This window comes from Tigriopus californicus, chromosome 4, assembly GCF_007210705.1.
Source record: "Tigriopus californicus strain San Diego chromosome 4, Tcal_SD_v2.1, whole genome shotgun sequence".
Lineage (NCBI taxonomy): Eukaryota > Metazoa > Arthropoda > Copepoda > Harpacticoida > Harpacticidae > Tigriopus > Tigriopus californicus.
The window spans coordinates 8,630,622-8,636,715 of NC_081443.1; the positions used below are offsets into that span (position 1 = coordinate 8,630,622).

Below are 6,094 nucleotides of genomic sequence, written 5' to 3' on the forward strand. Positions count from 1 at the left end.
TAACAAAATGATAAGCAAAACAAAATGCAAATATTCATGAACTGTTGATAAGGATGGATTATTTTTACGGAAAAGCTAATTTTCTTTTCTCTTCTTGTTGACGTTTCGTTTTTCAGCTGTTGGCTCATGAGACTCAGTCATGCCCTTAAAGTCAGATCCGAAATGCAAAAGTCGTCTCCGATTTAGTAAAAATGCAAAATATGTTTGCAATAATTAATTGTTTCTGAACCAATACCAGCCACAGTCGCTGACATTTAGCCGGCATTTACGGTTCCAACTACAATAAACGGTATAAAAAGATAGTCAAATTACTGATTTGGCTTAAAATGTGTGGGTATTCAATCAACCCTGAGTTTGTTTAGGGTGATTCCAGATTCACCATCCGTCAATCTCGTTCTAATTTTGAGTTCTACCCCATTCTTGGGCTTAGACTTCGACTTGGGCGTGGCTTGAGGCGTGTCATATAAGTGACTTTCAGATCCATGCGTGGGCGTGCCGCTAATTGGCCCCACTCCCCAGCTTTGGTCCTCTGGGATTGAGGGCGGTGACGCCGTTGGAATTTTCAGGGGAAAGGTGAGATTCGAACTTTTAATGGACATTTCACTTGGGAATTGGTTATGAAAGAGAGTTCGTTTTGTATTCGAAGTCATTCCAAGGAGATGATGAGAAATAGTGATGAATTGAAATGAGGGATTGAGAATGGATGTCTATCTAATATCCGGAAGTTGTATTTATTCTATGAAAGTTGTTGGTTTGCCTATCTGACAATCATTAATACTTATAAACGTTAATTTTCGTCGAAAGTGGCCACTAATATGAAAAAAAGCATTTAAAAGTTCAAACACATAATTTCATAAAAAAAGTTTTACTGCATTCAGAACTTCGATTTCCGTTTTTGATTGTTGCATCAAACCTTTTGTGGCAAAGTTCATCTCATTTCATTTGTTATGTAAACTCTGAAAGCGTTTTCAGATTGATTTGCGAAGTCTTTTGACCATAAGTGGGACATCATGTGCAATTATTCGCAATGCTTTGAATTGGGCAACTTTTTGCGGACTTCCCTACTGCTACTAGCAATGGGATCCACAGCAGTTCAAGACGAAAAACATATCCATTTTTCTTCATGTAGTATCTGATCCACCAACGAATTAGAGAGTTCATGGAGCCAGATCTGGCTAGCCCTTGAATGATCAGGATTTTTTGGTCAAAAACATGTCCAAGTCTGACTTAAATCCTGCTTCTGGATCAACAACATATACTTACTCTCTACCTTTATTGAAGGGAAGCAATGAAGTAGGCCGAGAAAGAAGAGAGTTGGACTTCATTGTTTTAACTTGCCTGCATTCTCGAGGGCTTGAAGGGCACGTGCCCTTCAAAACGCTCATTAAGCCTCTACGGTCACTACAATTGACCCTAAATCCTGGGTTGGGACAAAGCTCATGAATGCTTTTGAAAACGTACAATATCAGATACCTTTCGCACCTTCTCTGAACACTGTACAGTCCCAACCTTTCTAACCTCTCCCAATACGAGAGCTCTCTCATTCCTGTGATGTTCCTAGTGAAACATCTTTGGACCTGCTCGAGCCTTTTGCAAACCTGCTGAACTAATTAGAGCCCAAATGGGAGAGGCCTATTCAAGATGGGGCTGAACAATCGACTTGTACAGAGTTAGCCTCGTTATACTATCTCTAGACTTAAATGTTCGATATATCCAACCCCACATTTGAAAAGTTTTACCCTCTTTCAACTGCATATGCTCATCGAAGTTTCCATTATTTTGGACGGCTAATCCTAAATCTTTCATGGGCGACACCTGCTCTATATCTTTACCTCCATTATCTATGAGTGGAGTGTAAAAAGGCGTTGACACAAAAGTCATTGAATGAAATTTCATTGCGTTCAAGGCTATATTACTCTCAGCAACCCAAGAGTAGAATTGATTTAAGACCGCTAACGGACTCCTGGAATCTAGACCGTTCCTATCACTCACTAATTTTGAATCATCAGCATACGAAGAGATACTGACGTTACTACTTCTAAGCTTCTGAAGTGGAGCAATGAATATGATAAAAAGGAGAGGACCTAATATGGAGTCCTGAGGAACACCTAATTCGACATCATGTTTGTCACTAAGGTATCCTTCGACCTTAACTAATTGCTTCCCTACCACAAATGAAACGTCTTATCTAATTGAGAACCTTGCCTTCGATCCCAATCTCATGGAGTCTGTTAACTAAAAGACCATGATCTACCTTGTCAAAGGCCTTGGCAACGTCGAGATAGACTGCATCGACTGACTCATGACTTTCTAGTCCCTCAATGACCGACCTGCTCTAGATGCTCAATCAGTTGGGTGACTGGGGTAACTGCTAAAATGTGCTCGAAACCCGTGCTGGCTAAGAGAAAGAACTTCATAGACTTCAAGAAAATCTACAAGTTTGAACTTTACTATCTTTTCTAAGGCCTGCGACTTATCTATTTCCCCCTTTAAAAATTGGAACAGCATGAGCTAACTTTAAAGAAGAGGGACACTAGGCCTAACCCAAGATGCAAAGCATCAAATACGAGAAAACAGGAGCATCTCATCATCAAGAACTGAGATGTCTCACCATCAGGGGCAAGAAGAGCTCGAAACTTTCAAGTGACTAATGGCCTCTAAAGCATCTTCATCTGTGACTAAAAGATCATCTAAGTACTCAACTTGACTAGCCTCGCCAATCTCAACACACTCATTTTTAGAGCAATGAGCTATTGCTCCTAAACTCTATGGAGTTCAAAACACAATAGAGAACAGATGTCCAAGAAAAGATCAATGTTTTATCCCAAATTCATAGTATTTCATGTCTTTTTGTTTTAAGGAGTATTTTTTTAATAGTTTTTGTCTGTTTATTTCATGTTCTTGTAAGTGTGGTTGGTTTTTCTTGTTTCATAAAATCAGTGTAATCTCGTAGTTTTAGTACAAAATTTGGTAATAAAACCTTCTTTTCTTCTTTTCCAATGAGCTTTGCTTGTTCAATTCAAGTTTTGTTTATTCCCCTAGGTGAGTTGGTTTTTTCCTCGCTGAGGCATGCTATTTTGGTCAGCTAAAAGTAGGTCATCGTAGTCGACCCATTGGTCTCTCTTCCTTTCCCTTCTCTTCTTCTCTGTTGCTGGCCCCAGGCAAGGTCGACCACCTATTCTCTTACCTGTGTCTGTCCCCAGGGAGTATTTCCCTCCTTGGTCCCCACCCAGCCCGTGCCGTTTACCTGTCGTGGTTCTCAGTCGCGCTGGTTTTTCTCTTTCTTTTTTTTCTTCCACATGTCCATTTCTAACTGTTTTTTTTTTCTCTGACTGATGAAGGAAGAATCCAGTCCAGAATAGAGTAATTTCTATTTTCCGTGTCTTTTTTAAAGTTCTAGTATCTTGGATCCGTATTTCTGAACTAACCTTGCTTTCAATAACCATGAAAGCCTTACTTGCGTAGGGGACATTCTGAAGGTGCCGGGAATTGTCTTGAATGTATACTGAATGGGAAACTCCGTTCTTCATTAACAAGCCTGTCTTTGTGGAAGCCATGATAGCTTGGACACCCAGCCACAGAAGCACGTGGTTGCAGGCTGGCCAGGTAGCATTTTTTGATGCTAGTTTTTGAAAATTAGAATTAATCCGAGGCCACTAGCATTGGATTTTTTTTATTAGCACTGTTGTGGTATTTAGAATCAAACTAGTATTATTTGCATTGTCCAAGCAATTTGAAATATTTTCTAGCATTTTAGAATTTTCCTAGCATCCCTTCACTTAAAAAATGCCCAAAAGGGTAGAAAGAAAAAGATAATCTCACAAGAGAACGACACTTTGCGGTATTAACAATGTAATTTCATTGGATTCATTTGCCATTCCATGAAATTGATACGTTGTAGCCAAAAAGCGATTGATGGTGGAATGTTTACTTTACATTAAGCAAGCAAAATGGTGTATTCTAAGTGCTTCTCAATTCAAAGGTTGATTTAGCCAAATTGTGTATATACCCAGACTGATGGCTCATAAAAGGATTGTTTACAACAATGGGTTGGCTAACACAAATCAAGAAATTGATTGAAATGGCTGGTGCGTGTAGAAGGACCAAGCCGCGATGATTAAGTAAATGCAAGAATGGGTTAATGTCATCGTATTATTTATGTAAACATGAATATTGTGGTTAATTTTATTGTTTTCCGAAAAGTATTTCTCCTCATATATTTGAGTTAAACCAAATTACAAGTTTCAATTGTTTGAAACTACTCAACAACTATTGTGCTTTATGGATAAAGATACTTACTGCAACTCTTGCTAATGCTAATGTCCGCTTTGAAATAGGATGCATGCAACAAAAACAAATCATCCTTTTTTATGATCTAATCTCATCTAAGAAGAGCATTTTTTTTAATACTTTTAAATCTTTTTAAAAAGGAACTGGTGTAGCCGAGCGGTCTAAGAGGCAGCGTGAACAAGGCAAGAATCCTCTCCCTAGGTGTCGTGGGTTCAAACTCCGGCGCCGGAAGTTACCCTTTTCAGTTCGGTCCCGTCTTTTGTAGAGAGCAGTCGCAACATTTTCTTGTTCCTGATCATTTCAAACGGCCGGTTTGAGTGTGTTTTGTAAGTGGTCGCGTGGCTGCTTAAGGTAAAACACTTCTGTTGTTTAGCTTTCATTTCTTCCAATCTCTAGTTGCTTAGTATTATATCTTTTATTTTTATGTTCATGTCGTATTTCACTTTTTTCGTCTATCAATATTTTTTATCCCAATTCTAGGTTATTGCATGTATTTTTGGCTTAAGGAGTAGTTCATTTTGTTTTTTATTATTTAGTCTGTTCATTTCATGTACTTGTAAATGCAGTTGATTTTTCTTGTTGTTTACAATCAGTTTAGTTTCCTATTTTCAATACAAAATTGGGTTCTAGAACCTTCTTTTGTTCGATTCCATTCCATTGATGTTAGCTTGTTCTTGTAGTCGAGTTGGTATATGTTGGCTTAGGCTAGCTAGCTGGTCAGCCAAGTGTAGGTCATCGTAGTCGACCGGCTCTGATCTCTTCACCTCTGTTGGTAGCCCCAACCTCGCGAAATCAGCTATTCCCTTCTTTTCTGTCCCTAGGGAGTACATTCCTCCTTGGTTTCCACCTAGCACGAGTGTTGCTTATCTGCTCTACAGCTGGTTCTCATTCACACGCGCTGGTTTCTCTCTTTGGCTCTCTTGGCTCTGTCTTCTTCTTCTTTTACTTTTTTCACCTTTTATTTTCCTCTCGCTCATTTCTAACGATTTTTCTCTCGAAACTGAAGGAAGTTTCCAGAATATTTCTCTTTGTTCTTTGTTGAGGTTTCCAGTATTTTCAATTAGGATCCCTCAAATAGCCTTGCTTTCAATAAACATGGAAGCTTTATTGAAGGGACTTTCTGAAGGGGCTAGGAATTGTCTAGAGCTGGTTTTGGATGGGAAAACTCCGTCCTCTATCAATGAGCCTTTCATTATTGAAGCTTTAATAGCTTGGGTTGGTCACACCCAGCCACTACTTGACTGTGGGATGAACCAGTCAAGTGTAGGCAAAAGAGACACAGGCACTGACACTCTTGATTTGACAGAAATGCCCCTTGTAGTCAAGGAGTCCACAGAGGTCAGAAAGAGTGATAGCATAGTAGAGACTGCTCTTGAGATTTGCGATGTCCATATACGACAGAGATGCAAAAAGGCAGGCAAAGGGTGTAGACTGGCTCACCCAGAATGGTGTCCCAAACTTAGAGAGTTTGGCCTTCCCAAATTCAAAGAGAAGGGCTGTTCCAAACAGGGGTGTAGCTTTTTCCACCCATTTATGTGCATGAGATCTTTGAGGCACAAGGTATGTCTCAATTTCAAATGCACAAAGGCCCATCTCAGGGGCACTAGGAGGCAGAGACAGCAGTTGTCTCAACCTCATTGTCAAGTCTCTCAATAGACTTACCCCACCCCTTTCCTCTTTCCTTCCCTATTTCCCTCCCCTTGTTCCCCTCCCTCTCCTACAACCTCACCCTCAATTCCTTTAACCTCTCTTCTGCCCAAACTTTGTAGCCCTAAGCCCCCCTCTGGTCGCCATGAGCCCCACG

General features: G+C 40.0%; 1 protein-coding gene across 1 annotated transcript in view; it reads left to right on the plus strand.

The window, feature by feature from the left end:
* Positions 1 to 361: 361 nt before the first annotated feature.
* The window catches only part of LOC131878786 (protein AF-9-like), a 14,425-nt gene continuing 8,692 nt past the window's right edge, over positions 362 to 6,094 (plus strand). The window contains exon 1 of the mRNA XM_059224908.1: positions 362 to 573. The gene's annotated coding sequence lies outside the window, so the exon portion shown is untranslated. The remainder of the gene's footprint in view (positions 574 to 6,094) is intronic.